The sequence below is a fragment of the Excalfactoria chinensis genome, chromosome 12, assembly GCF_039878825.1.
Source record: "Excalfactoria chinensis isolate bCotChi1 chromosome 12, bCotChi1.hap2, whole genome shotgun sequence".
Classification (NCBI taxonomy): Eukaryota; Metazoa; Chordata; class Aves; order Galliformes; family Phasianidae; genus Excalfactoria; species Excalfactoria chinensis.
In genome coordinates this window covers 2,084,368-2,102,221 of record NC_092836.1, presented here as the reverse complement: position 1 = coordinate 2,102,221, position 17,854 = coordinate 2,084,368, and the positions used below count along the sequence as shown (strand labels likewise).

Below are 17,854 nucleotides of genomic sequence, written 5' to 3'. Positions count from 1 at the left end.
CCACTTGGTGAGACTGAGGTTTTCTGTTACTTAAAAATAACACTTTGAAATATTACATATTACATTTTCTTTTCTTCTTTTTTTCTTGTAATAAACTACACGAGATCTCTATTTTGGTGGTGTTTTACTTTGAAGTTAAACCAGTCAAACCATGGGAGAGCTACGATGGTGATTAGGCTTTTCCATTATTATTATTGTTTTGCATGAGAGAGGATACACTTAGAGAATGCTCTTGGCTGGCTTGTTAAACTATGTCTGAATGCACAGGAAATGCTTACAGGGGAAATGAATACTCGATTTATATTTCAGCTTTGGAAAACTCTTCTGTTTCACTCCTGTCATCAATCTGTTGTATTGATAAGCAATGTCCGACTTTCAGGAACAGGAGGCATGGTGGGGATTGGGATGTTGCTGAGGAAGGGCTGAATCTTCCATCAGCTGCAGCTGGTGGCTGTGGCTGGATGAAGTGTGGCTTCAGCTCTTTGTTGGCCCTTTTGCTCTCCATTTGTTGACATAACTACTGAGATGGTGGTACTTCAGTGTTAATGTCCTCTAGTTTTGAGAGGGCAGCTGAGGCAGAGCAGAGCAGCAGTGGGTTGGTGGTTGTTGGTTTGCTTTGGTTAATATGCTCCACGTGCAGGGTAGAGAAGGCAGTGTGAGAAATTGCAGTGAGCTTCATCTTTCTATATGAGGCTGAGAGGGCTGCAGAAAGCGAATATAAGCAAGGAAGGGATCAGAAGCATTGGATTATTTAATAAACTATATTAATAAGCTCAGAGGCTAGCAGGTTCACAGTTCTCACATTTTTAGCTTACAGTGAAGAATGTTGTGTTTATAGGAGCAAAAGCTTTGAAAGATTCCAAGCTTATATTAGAAAGCAGAAACGGGGAAGCCCTTAAATGGTATCTGGTGGATTTGGGGTAAAGACAGATCTGTAGTCAGAGAGCCTCTGAGGTGCTTAATTTGAGACTGGAATGAGGCAGAGACAGATGTGAAGTCTCATGGCTTTCTTAGGTGGTAAGTATGGGAGATGTGGAAACAGGACAAGACTGGGCTGCTGGATTGGTGGCCATGCCTGAGTAGATGAGTTGTGTAAACATCTGCCCACAGCAGAGCTGGGATGAAAAAATAAGATGAAAAGTAAGCAAACGAGTTGTATGTTTGAAATGAACAAAGGAAAATTTTGCTTGGGGATTTCAGAGCCTGATGCCTCAATAACATTCTTGCCACTGACCAGGGTTGGTTCTTGCCCACAGAAATATAACCCTTACTGTGTACTCTTATCTTGCATAAGCATTCTGGGGATGGATGCTGTTGGAATGTCAACATTTGCATAATATGCTGATGAGCTCCCAGGTGTGAAACACACCTCAGCTTTCTGTGGGACGGCTTCTTTCAGCCATCTCGGTGCCACTATAAACTTGGAGTGCGATGTGAGGATGTCTGCTGGCAGCAGATGAGATCAGCTCTTCAGGCTTTCATCAGTTCCCCCTGGTGCCAGCTCCCAAAAAACTATCTTTACCTGAAAAACCAAATTCGAGGTGTGACTATATAGTATTTCTGTGAAATAAAGATGGAAAATAGAAATAGAGGCACCACTTTAAGTGATTTTTCTTTTTCCTTGAAGTATGTGCTGCTCTTTTACAGGGTTGTGTAAACCTGAATTTCTTTTTAGGCTTTTTGGAAGCCTTAGCTTTCAGAACAAGTGGAGTGGTGGCTGGGGAGCCACATTAAAAGAGGGTTGTTGCTTTTTTCCTATGGAGACAATTTCATATCTGCATTCTGAAGTTCCTCTCCAAGCCTTCTGTTGACGAGGGATGCCGACAAACCTGGAGCTGCTAAATGCAGCACCTTCCTCAGTGTCACCTAAGGGAGAGCGCTGCTGGTTCCCTTTGGTGCTTGTTCCCATCTGTTCTCCACCTGAATTGTGGTGTGCATTTGAATGAATGGGATGCAATGGCCAGCCCTGCCCTGAGCTGTGGGAGGCTTTGTATTTAGCAGAATTGCCTGGGCATTGCTGGATGTTTGCTGGTAATGTAGTTTAAATGCTTTAGCATTTCAAGCCTGGGAATCCAGGTTCAGTGCTTCTTGTGAGGATAAAGTGCAATTACTTTAATCAGTTTCAAACACATGAGACAAAGAGCAGAGTTTGGTTTCTTACAAAATCTTTAAGGGACGAAATGCTGTTTTGAATGTAAAGCATCTCCTGGATTTATTTCCTGGTTTTTGAGTCAATATCACTCCACCAATGGAAAATGTTGTGAGAAATCACCCCCGAAGGCATTTCTGTTGGTGGAAGCTGAAAGTTCTGAAGGCTTTGAATACGTTGGTACTGTTGGTTTCATCTGGTAATTAGAAGTTACAGTGTATGCCTCTTTAACTGGAGTCACCTGTTCTACCGAAGTTATCCGTATACAAAGCACTGTGTGGGCATGCAGGAGGTCTGCTGTCCTGCTTGAGTGAGCACCTGATGTGAGAGCTCCTACAGAAGCAAGCAGCAACAGGCGTTGGTGCATGTGCTGGGGTTGTGGGGGAAGAGAGAAACGATCTGATCCAGAGTCTCCCACACGAGCACCAAAAAAAGCCCTGGCTCAATTGTGCACACAGGCGTGGCAGGGCTTTAAAAAACAAAACACAAATGCAGTTCTGAAGGTCGTGTGTTTTGTAAGAAACCTCCTTTCTGCTTTGGAGCAGTGCCTTATGACTGTGTGGAGATGGGTAGGCAAGCCTGGGGAAAATGAGAGCTTTAAAAGCAAAAACCAGAGAGCTTTTATTGTTCTGAGCAGCGAGGGATAGATTCTTTGGAATCTAAAAATACATTGGTCATGAGGGTTAACTAATGGTGGTGCTGGAACTCCTTGGGAAATGGCTCTGGGATTTGGATGGATGTACTGATGTGTAGCAGGGGGTGGGGGAGCAGCTGAGGGTTTCTGCCACCTGTTGGAGGTTTGTTGTGGCTGGGGAAGATGGGATTCCACGGGAGGTGATGTAGCAGGCTGGAAGTTTATTGGCCCTTAGTGAATTAATCAGAATTGAAGAAACAAGGAGCTGCTTAATCCTCAGTGCTACACCTGTTGTCTGCAGGAAGCAATGGGCTCCTGGGGAGGGATCTTATGTGCTGGGGGAACTGGTGTGGAGAGTGGTGGAAGCCTCCTAGAGAGCACCCAGCCAGCACAGCATGTTGACTGGAGGTACTGAAGTGATCAAAGATGGTCTCTTTGCAAAATGAGTTAACATGGGTGAGAATGAATTCAGTGACTTACAGTATCAGTATAACTAACTTTACCTCTGTATTACTTCTTTCAGGTATTGGAACTTTGACTGAAGAGTACATATCATGCACTGGAGAAGGTAATAATTCCTTAATATTAATTAGGATTTGCTGATGCTGTTTTTTATGGTCTTGAAGTAATTGCACTGAATGTCTGTATCTTTGTATTGCTTAGACAATGCAGTCTATCCCTGTGTTTTGCAGTGTACTGACAATGGCTTTTGTTTAAGTGGCTGTTGTAAGTTGGAGTTCTTTAGGATATATACTGCTTTCAGGGAATCTTATATTGGAAGCTTTATAGAAAAGATGAAACAGTTTGCCTTCAGAAAGCTGTAAATGCAGTGCTGTTAGAAACACTGTACGTGACTTAAAGAAGGAACCATTTACAAAATAGGACTGATGACTCAGAGTGCTTTCTGTTTTGTCTTTGTTTTATGTTACGAGACTTTCAAAGTTGGTGCTTAGTTGATCATTGAATGATCATTCCTGTAGATGAACTATCAAAAGAAAACTGTCACCTCTGAAACTCAAATTTATCTTAATGGTATCTGAGCTTGAAAGACCAAATGAATCAATGTTGCTTGTTGAGGTGAGATTTTTCCTATATACCCTGAAAAGCTCTTTTTCTCTCTAGATAGCACTGAAGTATTGAACATGAATGCAGGTGTGGCAGTTTACTCTTTAGAGTCCAGCCCTGGTCAGACTGTGTTTTCTTTTGTGTCCCTACTGTGTTGCCCTACTCCTTGACATGGGGCTTTCGCGTGGTTGATTTCTACAGATAAAAGTTTCTACCAATTTAGAGCATACTTTTGAAGATGAACTGTATTGTTACCATCAAAAAAGAGCAAAAACCAGCTGCAGTTCAAAATAAAATACTTAAAAATACATTTATCTTCTCAGGTGTTTTTGATCTGCCTGTTGGGTGAGGTCATAAATTAATTTCTTGATGCTTTTTTCTTGGAGTAATTGAGATGCATCTCCTTTTGCTGGGTGTTGCTTACTATATAAGCTGAATTACTGCTTTTTAGATGAGGTAAAATATTCAGCATGGTCCTTAAATTTGTCAAGCTATCTGTTAGACGTTCAAAGATGGAATGATAAATGTTGTGATATCACATTCTGGTGGTTTGAAAGGCAAAGCTTATTTCTTAATATTATAGATGACTTTGAATAATGGTCTTCTCACGCCTTTGGTCAGTACTCTTAAACTCAGAGCCCTTTCTCAGGTGAATTCTTGTTTCCAGTTTCCTCATAGTAAGTGGATGGTGTTACCCATTGCCTTTGGAAGGTGCTATCAACCTGTAGATGAAAAGTGCTTGTGAAGTCAGGCAGTCTGGATTAATTGAGCCTGAATAAGAACTGCAGGATCAGATCTAGCGATACTATTTTTAGGCTGCAGGCTTGGGTTCCACTTTCCAGTTCCCTTATGTGCCTGTTGGATAGTTGGTGTGAAGGACTGGAACATACAGCTATATACATACAAGAAATGGCTTGTGAACAATGCCACCACTACAGACACAAGAAGGGAAATTAGTTTCTGTTTACAGTTCACTACTTTGTAAACACTTCTCATTAGAAACATAATCAGAATGTGCTAAATACCTCAATTCTCTAATGTAACCTCTGTGGAATATGTAGTGAAGCGCTACTTGAAAGATAAAAGGGTAAGTGGGACTCATGGCTAGCAGCATACCTTGAGCAGGTGTGCTTCTTTCAAAGACCTAAGCAAAGCATATTTTTTAGTAAAGTTTAGGGGGGTGAGAGGGGTTGTCATACATGTCTACTATTGCCACAAGTACCTTCAATGGGGACCATAAATTCAAGGTTTTTTTCACCTCATCTCTAGGTTCTAGGGGACAGCAGGATTTGCTAGTCCATGCTACTAAGTAATGCAAGCTTCTTGCTCAGGCATAAGCAGAGTACAGAAGAGGCCAAGTTTGAGGCTTGTTTTCTGGTCTGTTTGGGAAATCAAAACTGAATGAAGAAAATGTTAGTGAGTTTTAGTAGTGCAATAAAATGCTACTTTACCTGTAAGGTAATTAAAACTGCCACATGCAAATGGTCACCTTATAAAGCCTGTAGCATCTGTGGATTGTTTTCAACCACCAAGCTTACAGTGTATTTTAATTAGAAATAATACCATCAGGCATAGTCTACAGTTGTGCTGCAGAAATGTCCTCTTGTGTGTAGGGATGCTGAATGTGCTGGGCAGTAGCTCAAGAAATGGAAGTTACAAGGGATGTTCTTGTGTTATGGTCTGTGGTTAATTGTGGCATGGTTTAAAATGAAAGCTTTTCTACCACTGACATTCAGCATCCAAGCGGTAGTTTCATGTTTGCCTTGTGTGAGTGTTAGAGCTGTTGGCTGCTTGAATCAGAACTGTCGTTACATTTGGAAACCTGTTCATCTGGAAGGTCTGTGGGTTATGAGCAGGTGGATTACATGACATGGGCTTGTAGGGTCTAATTTTGAGATTGTTCCTTCAAATATGGGAGTTATCTCCGTTCTCCAGGCATCCCTTTGCTCCTTAATATTATAGGGAAATAATCAACCTTGTTCCTTGGGCTCCTTATTGCCAAGATGTCTTCCTGCTGATTCCTCCTTGTACTTATACCAAGTCCTGCTGTGTCCTTCCCTCTCAGTTATCTCCTGGTTTCCTTCAAGCCCAGTTGCTTTCTTCTCTTGGACAGCCCTCAACAACTCCACTGGATTTCTGATGTCACTGTTACTCTTTTCTATGTGGAAAGCCTGAAAAACTTAGGATGCACCCAATTTTCTATTTGCTCATCTACTATGATGAGCTGAAATAGTAGATGAGCAAAATTGCTGGTATGTGATGGACTTGAGTCTTTTGGAAGGCAAATGGTCTTGAAGTTGCGCCCCAGTTCACCAGTTATACAGCAGAGTGAAATCATGACTTCTTGATGTAAGTTCTTGTAAGGAAGCATTTCTCTTGAGCCTTCTTATTCTTATGTAATAGTAATGAGTACTTATTACTTCACTTCTCTTCATAAGAACACGATGAATACAAAAGCACTAATCAGATAGTTGGGAAATAAAGCCCAGAGTGTATAGTAAAGTAATGCTGGGACATGGGCACCTGGCAGGTTTGGTTGCCTATGAACTGACCTTTCTGCAGCCTCTATGTAGGTTAGGAACAAAAATAGCCTCCTGATAGTTCTGCTGGAGTCCCCTATAATTGCAGAATGTTGGGTTTGTTTTTTTCCACTGTTTCAAGGCTGGAGTGTATTTATAGGCTGGTGTTGCTGTTTTGTTGCTCTGGGTTTTAGATTTGCTTTACTACTGCCTCTTTTTAACTTCTTGCACCGCTTAAGTGTAGAGGCGCAGTATATTGTGAGGACACTTCCAGAACTGCTAAAAGACTGAGCATTCAAATGAATAGAAAAGTATTTGAGTCTGAAGACAGAGGTGTCTGAGATAAACTACTTCTGCTTAATAAAAAAAAGGTGGAGTGCTTTAAACAACAACCATCTAGGTAGCTGCTGTCAGAAGCACTACTTAAAAGGAATGAGGAACTGTCCTAAGGAAGGATTGCTGTATTGAAAGATAGACTGCTGAATCACTGGAAGCAAGTAAGCGGTGCGGAGTCTAAGAGGCTCTGCAAAAGTAAAATGGCTGCTGTAATTCAATTAAAATCACAGTAGGATTTGTTGTTTTGAGATGGTGCATCCGTCATCCTGTATCTCCTGATGGCTGAAGCCTCGAGGGATGCTTAAGTGAGTGCAGTGCTCCTGAAAAATGCTGGAGTGACAGTTCTGGCCAACATGATCCTCTGTTTACGCAGACATCTGCATTTTCCTCAACACACCTATTGAGGCTGGGCTGCTGCGTGGGCTTTGTGCACTTGGCATTTTGCAGTAGATTACTAATCTGAATCAAGTGTCAGTTTATCCTGCAAGCAGGAAGAGGAACACCATGTAGTTTCTGGTGAATAAATAATCAATTGTTAACAAGATAACGTTGAAGATAGCTAGTTCAATGACATTTGTTGTATTTAGCTCACAGTGACTGTGGATGTAGGCTGGAGCTTTAAAATCAAAAGCAACTTTTTACTCCTTTCAGAATTTCCTTGAAGAAAGCAATCTATGCTAGAGAACTCATGCTAGAATGCATGAGTTTAAAAGGCAGAAAATAGCTCCTCATAGGACCTGCACCAGTTTGTGTTGCTTGCAAATCATGTCTGTCTGCCTCCTTGGGATTGAAGAACTACAGATTCATTTGCTGTTCTTATCCTGATAAGTAAATTTCAGACCCTCCATATCTTTATACTGGGTTGTTGCTGTGTTTTGTAGTCAACCAGGGCAAAAGTAGTGAGCTACAGGACCTTTTTCGGAGGGAGAATTTCTTCAGCTCAGATGGTTTGATCAGCTTTGAAATGAATGTGAAAGAGCTTGCTCAGGTGTTCTCTGAATACAACCATGCTGAAGCCCTCTAAGGCAGCAGAACTGAAAGCAGGACCTGTGTTTTGAATGAAGATGGCTGCTGTAATTACAAATATTAGAAGTCATTCCTAGTATAAGGGGGAGAGAGAGTTGGAAGCAGCCTGCTGGCAGGTATGCTGTATGCTGAATGAAATTGTGAGCTGGTAAGCCCCAGCTCCAGCAGGACAGCTGTAGTGGTTCTTCCCCAACTGTTATGCAATGACAACACATATGTACACCATAAGCATTAAGTGGATCAGTAGGAAGGATACTTGGTCTCTTATTTTCCAACACGGCTTTCCATAAGTCTTTAAGTTGGATTGAAAAGAAGGCTTGGGGTAAGTGGAGATCTCCTTGCAGGGCAGGAAGAAGTCCCACGTGCTCTGCTGGATGAATGTGTAGCTTTGTTCTGGGTCTGTAATTCAGAATAGTTGTGCAAGGACTGGGAACAGAGCTGCAAAGCATAGGTTTTATTTTAGATTTTTCATAGCTTATTTCAACACGTGGTTGTGGTGTTTGAGGGTCTGAGTGATGTGTCAGCTTGAGTGCTCTCAGTTTACTTCATCAGTGATATCCGTGTAGAAAACAGAGAAGGACTGAAAGACAGGGCCAGGCTGGATGTGGCTCTGGGCAGCCTGGTCTGCTGGTTGGTGACCCTGCACACCGCAGGGGGGTTGGAACGAGATGATTGTTGTCCTTTTCAACTCAGGGCATTCTGTGATTCTATGACTGATACATAAAGAGTTTTGTCCTTAAGTGAGAAGAAATCAGGGTTAGTTGAGTATCACTTGTAATCATGTTTAACTGCACAATTTACTGTTCTTTTTTGGTGAGTAAAAAAAGAAGTATCTTGCTACAGGTGATACAACAGGTATGACGGTGGTTTTGACTGTTACTGAAATGGCTTCTTTGCTTTCAAATCTTTTGTTAATTGTTTGAAATGTCTTGAATGTGCCCTTAGCAAATTTCAATTGCATCAATTAACATTTAGGAAATTCATATCAGGCTATTAGAATATTAAACATTTACTTTAGAAATGTAAATGAAGTGCACCAAGTTTGCATCTCAGGTGCCCCTTGACCCATACATTCATTAGGCAAAAAATGCTTGAGACAGCAAATGGTGTTTTGATACTGAAATGATAACATAAGAACTGACTGCAGGCGTCCTTAATACTGTACCAGTTTAAGTTCTCTGCTCAGATCCATTACACTGGCCTGTTTGTGAAAGGAGAGATCTCTGGCTAGAAAGTAAAGTCAAGACTAAGGCAATGTTTGGATGAGATAACAGAAGTCCCTTTTAGTGCATCTTTATGCTTTTCAAGCAATGAACAAATGGGAAGTGATGCTTCTAGAATGCCATAATTAAAATTCATTTTCGCTTTGTAGATTAAACTATTCAGTGCAGTGTGTACCAGAAACTAGTTGCAACCTATTGTTGTCCATGCAGAAAACAGTATTCGGCAAGATGATGTTACAGTATGACTTTGCTGCTGAAACATTTCCCTGATCTGACTTTGTGTTGGCCTTATGTGTGTGTCTGCATCCTGTGCCCCAACAGAAATGCTTTGGTCAGTGGAGGTGTTGCTCTGAATGGTCAGTCTGCCGGCTGAAGGAATGAGAAATGTTCCTTTGAGCAAGTTTTGAAGTCTACTTTGATCCTCTTCTATTCAAGAGCCATGGTTGAAGTTAATGCCTTTATTGAGAAGGGGAAGAAGATCTTTTCGTCTTGCTCAGCTCATTGAACCCGCTTGTTGTATATATTGAATGTTATCTTAGGAAGAGATACATCTAGCGTTCTAATTTCTCACGATCACTCTTTAAAAATAATACATCTTGCATAAAACTCACTTTGTTTACATAAAATAGTCTGGAAGGATCTGCAGAGATGGAGTACAACTGCCCTGCTCAGAGGTTTCTTGTGTAATGTTATTTCAGTAGTTATTGAGGACAGCTGCCACTCATACCCTGTGGCACGAAGGCATCAGAATGTGACTCATTGCATTTTTTGCCTCCAGTGTGTAATTCCTTCTAGTCTCTTTCCATCACTTCTCATCTTCAGCTCCCCTGCCACTTCTTAGAAAATCTTTCAGAAGCTATTACGTGTCTCACACCCACTGCTTTAATTCCTCTTCACATGAAACAGTTCCTTTCGATCCATTCTTTCCTGTAGCATTCTTTCACTCGGTCTGTATTTCCTTTTGTGCTTGTGACTCATTACCCGTTATGAGCATGCAGTAGCATATTCTTGTTGTCACTTTGCTGTAGCGAACGTATTTTGATAGCCCAATATTTCCAGAATATGGAGTAATGCAGATAACAAACCGTACTGCAGGCAGCAGTGGAGTTCATGGGAGCTTGGATCAACTTTGCGGTGCCCTTCTTCGAAGCAGTTCAGAGATGTTTGACTTTCACATTTTCCTCTTATCCTTGTTCCTGTCATTCCTCGGGAATTACCACAATTCTGCTTCATCACCTGCTTTGATATGCAGGATGTTATCTGCAGGATGTTATCTTCAGCACACTCCTCCAAGGCTTTTTACTTCCATAGGAAGCAGAAGGGAGGGGATGGGGAGGAACATTTTAATGGTGAACAGATGCATCCTGATTTGTTTTTTGTTTAGATTTGCCAGTGTGTTCTGGAATTAAACACCTCTTCAGAGACTGATTAGAGACACCTCTTCTCTGTAAAGTGTTGCTATAGCTATCTTTCACTTTTTTCAGTATGACTTATCAAAAAGTATACATACAGCACCATAGATGCGGCAGGCTGTGCGTGATGGCACTTCAGTGTGAACTTCAGCCTTCATTGCTTGTTTCATTCACTTCTCATTTTGGCAGTGCCATAGAACGTATTGCTCATAATTTCTCTCTATACGTGCTGATTTTAAGATCTCTGATCCTTAGCATTCAAGCATTGTACATCATTTGCTTTCTGGGGCAGTTTGCATGTGGTTGACTCCCTCAGCCTTGCCTTGGGACCAAGTGATGTGTTGCAGGCTCTCCCGTCACCTATGAGAGCTGTCCTTGTTTCTCCTTAGATGAGTCTGCTGTTGGTTTCTGTTACACCTTACGTTTACCATTTTATAGCTAGCTATGTTCCTCCTTATCAGCGTGTAACGGGGTCACACTGACGAGCCTGACAGTGGGCAACAACCTCCCCACCAAGGCTGCAGAGAAACTAGAGAACGCTGAGCCTCTCTGCCAGCACCAAGGGTATTTCTTTCTTCAGCATCTGTTGAGACTCCCGTGTTGTGCACTAATTATCATTGCCATTTAATTAAGCTGCACACAAGTTGGGGATGGATGTGGTTTCATGCAGGCCCTGAAGTCTCAGCTGTTCCTGTGGAGCCAGGATTCCAGATTACACATGTGATGCTGTGTGCAGGACCAGAAGGGCTCGTGGCTATGGCATATGCTGAATGGATGGATGCTGCCTCATTAGAATTCATCTGCTGGTATTCGCTATAAACCCAATTAATTTCATTAGTGTGAACTTTGTGTGTCTAACCAGGTGTAAGTGTTCTTTCTATAAAGTCCTCTGGCCACATTTGTCTCCTCTCCAAAACACAGACCTCTGCTTGTTCTTTCAGCTGTTGAGAGTCTGCAGCAGTTCGCAGTCATTATGCGGCATTACAAATAACTTCAGACAGGAGATGTGCTGCTTCTCTCTTCATCAGAACGCTGTTCAGATCTGGAGGTTGCTTCTGTTTTCAGATGGAACCGTAGGTCTGGACTAAGTGTGGGCATCCCAGTGCTAGGCTGTCATCTTACTGTCAGAACTCATCACACACATCTGCCTGATGGCACACGTGGCACGAAGTGCTCCGGAGCTCTGGTTCTGCAGTGAGCCTCCCAATGAGATGCTGTCATCTCGGCTGGGTTTTCATTTCTTTGTCTGTAGTGCTTCCTGCAGCTTACAGTAAGCCACAAATCACGCTGTCTTTGCTCATTATGCAAGCCTGTCTCTGGTCAGGGATGTGCGACTTTTAGACTCCGGTAGGCATTTGGATTTTGTTTTTATCTTTAGAGACCTTCCTCCCTTCACCACGCATTTACTATCCACGTTTTATGGATAGGTACATTTCGAGCAATTTTATTACTCCTTGTTCTCTATTTTCATCTCAGTTAATTGTAGCAAATTCACTTTCTGTAGTTATACACAAAGTGGTTGCAGTCATTTTGTTCTTATGCTACAGCCCATAGCAAAATCCATAAATTTCCAGATGACTTTCATTCTCCTTCCTGAGCCATTTTCATGTAATTCTGCACTCCGGTGCTATCTCTGCACTAAAGCTCTTTATGCTGTGTTGTATTTTTAACTAATGATGTGTCACCATACCAGCTTGGATTTTCTTGTATCTATTCTGTAAACAACTAAAGTTCCTTTTAATGGGGAGGAAAGGAAGGAATGGTGCCAAAGAGTTGTGAGTCGTGTTCGTCTTCACGCAAGCAAAAGAGATCAGACTGGCTTTGGACCAAATTAATTAAATGTTCCATTTAGTGAAAGATGTCGGTTAGGAATAGATAATACCTTCCATCTGAAGTGCTTCACTGGTGGGGAACAGCGTCTCTGTGTGAGCAAGCGGCTTCTGAATGTTACACAAATGTCAAAGCAGCAGGAAAAGTTTCAGGGCTGAGGCTTTGCTGGAGAATGTTATCTCTTGGCAGGGGTTTCAGCTCCAACTTTCCATTAAGAGAGGCGGCGTCAGCAGAGCGCTGTGGGAGCGCAGGAGCCAGGAGGGTCGGAGCATCGCAGGATGAAAGGGGAACTCTTAAGTAGCGTTAGTGGAGTGCTGTGCCGGGTCCACCAGGAGCAGGAGAACGTGCTGTTCTGGAGAATAACAGTGGACAGCATCCCTCTTGCATTTATATTTAATGAACCAGTAGTTGTGATGTGCAGTGAGGAAAGCAGAGGAAACCTTCTGGCTTTGAGAAAGGAGTTAGGAGAAGGTCTTGGTCGTAACAGTGTGTGTTTGGGGAGGGGGAGACTTTCCTATTTGTCCCTTCCTCTGTTAGCCTGAATGCAGGTTAGTTTCTGAAACTTTATTTATCTGAAGTCAGTTAAGTAGAACTTATGTGTCCTTATGTTACAGAAATATAACTTCAGGTACTGGAGATTAGGTAACTTTAATAATCATTTACTGATGTAATACTGCCCTCTGCTTAAGAAATGCCAAACTTCGTTGTATAGTTGTACATTTAAAACAAAACATCCGTGCAGAAGAAAGGCAGTTCTTTTATTTGGGGTTTTGGGTCACATACAGGACTGGGAGCCTGACCTCTGCTATCTGTGGAAGGGGCAATGTGGGTGCTGCCTGGGCCGGGTGCATCTCAGGGGTTCCTCTGCCCCTCGGTGTTGTGGGATTTTCCTTACTGCTGTTTAGAAGCAATAACAACAAAAGCTAAAGCTTTTTGTTACTCCGTTTTAAGAGATTTCTGTAATTAGTTTGTTGTAAGAGGCTTGACTGAGAGGTCATTAGGCAGAAGAATGAAGCTAATTTATGCGTGAATATCATAATATTTCATCTTGATTAATCTGCTTGAAATAAACACCAGAAAGACAAATTACTTGCTTGTCATCTGAAGTGACTTAGTGTACTTCTGGATTGTGCCACTGTGCATCAGACATGTTGTTTTTGCTCCTGGAAGCGATAAGCATATTTTGCGTGGGATGGCAGTCTTGCTTTCAGAGAGGACACAGAAAAGCCTTGGGAAGCTTTCAGAGGGGCCTCAGGTGCAGGAGAGCAGTGCTGTCTCTCAGTGCTGACCTGTACAGAACTGTGCTTCCCAGGGCTACAGCGCTCAGCCTGGGTTTAACTTGAAGGGCCATCAGCAGCCTGCTTTTATTTGACATGGATTTATGTAAAGTCCAACCAAGAAGGTCACAGCATCTGAAACATGAAGTGACAAAATACATGGAGGATAACTGAAGTAGGTTGGAGATGTAGATGTATTGATGCGTAATCACTTTTAGTGAGGTTTCTGGTTGCTGACTAAAGTGAGAAATATTAGAAGTGCAAACACGATCCCTTTTTCTTCTCAGTTCACTGTCACCTCTCGCTTATCTTGATGGAGCCTCAGCATGACGCATTCATGCATGGCTGGGTCTTGCAGGAGGCAGTAAGCCAGCTGGGTTGGAAGGCTTTGGACATTTAACTGCATCATCAACAGCCTGACGAGGTTCTGCTGCATGCTGAGGTATGGTCCCATGTGCAAAGCGTGCAGAGCCCTCCCCATGATCCCTCCTACACCTGTCCATGGTGTGTGTAGGACCTCCCCGAGCAGTTGTGCAGGGCTGGGATGTGCTGTGCTTCTTGCTGATGTCACTCGATGGGCTGTGCAGCAGCGATGCTGATCTGTCCCCAGTGATCGTCTGTCTCTGCTCTACCAGTTAGTGCCTCATGGAGTAGAAGGCAATTTCAGGTTCAGCCCCTTCTCGCTGTGGGTTAGTAATGTGGAGTGACAAAGTTAAACTTCTGTGTATTATATAAATATTGGATATGATATGTTCTGCTTTATTAAGAAAATCTGTTTGACATTCTGTTACAGAAGAACTAATTGGGTCCATGGTGAATGCATAAATTAGGGCTGCCTTATGCAGTACCACTAATTTATGCATATTGAAGTTTGAAAATGTTCTAGACATCTTTGGAAGAGACGTGCAGTTTGAGTGGCTTAATGAAAAACAGCAAAATGTCTGAAGGGTTACGTGTACATGAAACATCTTCCCCAAACTTATGCGTATAGTGGGTGGAATACTGGGCAGGAATAGGTACGTAGGCTGAGGAATGCATAGAGCTTCCTTCTGGTCTCCGTTTATCAGACTTGACCAGATAATTTGCAATTTGTAATTATTGGGCTAATTCACTGTGATTTTCTTACAACAATGTGTGATAATTAATCTCTTATATTTTTAAAATGAATCAGTGAGCATCTGTCTCTGTAGTGACATGGAGAAAAGCGACGAGATGAAAAGCAGTGGACAAGTGCGATGTCAATATTTCTTTTCGTGCTGCTAATTAGAGAAGTAATCCCTGAATTACACAGCGGGGATTCATCCTTGCTGAAAGTAGCTGAGTGCCCAGTGCTCCCAGGAGCCTGAAACATGGGAAGAGATGGGAGGTCAATGGCTTCCTTCTGCACCAAGCCAGGAAAATGCCAATCCTTAGTGTCATAAGTAAGAAACAGCAGAAATGTGTTACAGTGAATAATTCACCCTAGAAAGCGCAGGAATGTGACAGTTACAAGAGTGGTGGTTTTGAAAGGGAGACAATAACAAACATTGTTTGTTTTAAGCACGGCTTTATTGGGTAGAAATATTCTGCAAATGGGAAGCTCAGCCCAGGCTGGGTATGAGGAATGCTGCCAAGCTTACGGTCTCGGTGGGATTTAGTTATGGATGTGCCAACTTCTCTGCATAGTGATGTGTGAAGTGCTTTTCCTGCCCAGGAGCAACGTTCCGGATGTATTTGGAGCATCGGCTCTTGAAGTTTCAGTATTTACCTCCAAGGCTAACTTCTCACTGGACTGAAGTCATAAGAATCTAAACTTGGGAATTAAGGACTTGGGTCACCTACAGGCTACAGACGTTTCATAAAGGTGATGCCTCAGACTCACTAGTATTTTCTATGTGTAATAGTCATAGCGTGTCTAGAATATATCCTTTAACTAAAACAAGAGAGCTGGAGAGAAATGAAATACACCTATAAAATGAGTAAGTGCTCACGAGGTTTTCATTTAATCAATAGTTGTGTTGGCACTGATTATGAAAAACTTCAGTACACCATTTTAATCAGAGATGTTTTTTTTTCCTGGCACGGGGGTAGAAAATATACTGATTAATTAATATCTATTTCTGGAATAAGACAGCCTCCCAGCAGAGTAAATCTGAGCAGCTCAGTGACATGGCAATATGCAATAAAAATGTAAGTGGTCCCTGAGTTCATGTCATCAGACCCAAAGCAAAACCCATGGGCAGTGCTGGCGCTGATAAATGAGCAAGGCTGGTCCAAAGGAACGAGTAACAAAACTTCAGTGTTCAGGAACCTGGTGTTGCTTTTGATGTGTTGGGTTTATTGAATGTTTTTTGCCTGTCTGGAAGCTTTTGTATTACTCCTCATACACACGGTTTTTCACGTTGGGGCTATTTCAGAGCAAAAAAACTTACTTTTTGATTTGCATGTCGATTGGCTCCCATGCTCAGTCCTTGCTCAGCAAGCGGGAGGCTGGCTTGTGCCTGTGAGGATGCAGATGCTCATAGGTGGGACGGGAAAGGTTAACTGGCTCCCTTTGAGGAGCTATTGATGTGCTAGTTGCAGTAGTGCCCTTATTAACGTGCCCAATTATTATGCTAATTATGCCTAATTATGGAAAAACAAAAAATACCATACCTTCTTCCTGCTAGACAGAACTTAAAAGCCTTCCAGAGACCCAAATACATTATTTAATCTACTGTACTTGATTAAACATAAGAATATACTAGGAGTATTTTCTGTTTAAGGAAAAAATGAAAGGTAGAATATGCACACTTTCTTGTGAAGTTAACCAGTTGAATACATCAAACTAAAGTAACGTTTGAGAAGTTGTTTTCAATGACCCCATGAACAAGCTAGCTTAGCAAGCCGCTGTAGGAGAACAGGGTATAAAGTGGAGTAATTGGAAAAGGAAGTGGAAGGAGGGATGGGAATAACTTAGATTGACTTCGGTGGCAAAATTAGGAAACTGTGTAGAGAAGAGTGAACTGGAAGGGCTGACTTTAGGGAGGAGATGGAGGCTGTATTGGTTTGGGAGAGGGACTTGCCCAAAAAAACAAGCCATGCACATGAAAAGAAAATGGCAGCAAAAGTGAAAAGAAGGTGGAGAGAAGGAAGGCAGTGAAATACTCAGCTCTGTGTAATTCTGCTCTTTTTTGGTTCACTTTTTTTTTCTGTGGAAGCTGGAGGAGTTGTTCTGGTACCATGGAAATAGTACTCATTTCCTTAGGAAAAGAAAACTAGTAGAAAATAATGATGTTCCAGTATTGCAGTTCTAATATTTTTGGATGGCAAAAATTAAAGTACATGTGATTACATTCTGTACAGGTAATATCAAAAGCAAGGAAAATATGAATGTGTCTTATAGCGCTAAGGTAATGATACTAGAAGGAATCATCTTCATGATTACAACCTCTTTTGAGATCTTTGGTATTAAGCTGCCTGAGCCTATAGCATCCACCTGAGTGCGTCTGTTGCTCCTAATGCAGAGGATTGTTCCCTATGGTAGGTCAGGTCCAGCTGCTCTTCAGAGTTGCAACAGTTGGATCATTCACTTGATGGAAACTTCAAACTGAGTTGGAACTGTTCACACTTAGAAATAATGCTAAACATCCAAGCAATCTGCATTAGACAAAACTGTACTCATTTGCACCTCTTTCAGTCCTTTCAAAACGGCTTGTTTCTAAGGAACCAGTGCAGCGTATTATGGAGCATTACAGAGAAATCGTAAAGTCAAGAACGACTTGTGCACTCACCATCACAGAAGTTGAACACTCCAATCAGTTGACTCAAATACTCATTATGAAAGCGAACCCCTGCTGATTGTAATGAGGATTTTGTCCTCACAAAGCTTTTGTGGCTGGGGCTCGAGTGGTACTTTAGACTTGTTAAGTGTTTCTGCACCTCTGCTCAAAGATAACCTTTGCTAAAAATAATGCAAATTGGACTCATTCAGAAATGGTGATGTTTTTTCCACTGGAGCCAATGGACTTTGGACCAAGACTTTGTTTTCTACTTATTTTTAGGTTAGAATTTGTGCATGGGCTGTACTGTGCTATCAGATAAGCAAAACCTTCAGTTCTTGTGTGTAACAAAGCGGATCTGCTGCTAATAGCTGTTCATAAAGCCCTATAAAACAGGAGTGTTTTATTGCACTTTGGAGGTATAGACATACAGGTGGGGCTTTTTTTAAGCATACAGCTGATAATTCTTTCCCTGTGTGCTAAAAATGGGAATAATCCATATTATGATTGAGTTGATTAAAAGCTCACCTGAGCTCATAAAAGCTGTTCCAATGGAGTGCAGTTTGCAGGACGGTTAAGTTATTCAGTCTGCAGCTAGAACGTTCTGCTGAGAAAGGGAGACTTTAATGAGCATTTTATTTGC

The 17,854-nt window shown here is 42.0% G+C and overlaps 1 protein-coding gene across 5 annotated transcripts in view; it reads left to right on the top strand.

The window, feature by feature from the left end:
* Positions 1 to 17,854, top strand: part of LOC140257622 (contactin-4) — a 250,817-nt gene that overhangs the window by 29,434 nt on the left and 203,529 nt on the right. For 3 of the 5 annotated variants that reach the window (XM_072347049.1, XM_072347045.1, XM_072347047.1), the window contains exon 2: positions 3,307 to 3,351. The gene's annotated coding sequence lies outside the window, so the exon portion shown is untranslated. Of the gene's footprint in view, positions 1 to 3,047; positions 3,192 to 3,306; positions 3,352 to 13,892; positions 13,914 to 17,854 lie in introns of those variants that run through there. The other 2 variants (XM_072347046.1, XM_072347048.1) reach the window with 2 other exon arrangements.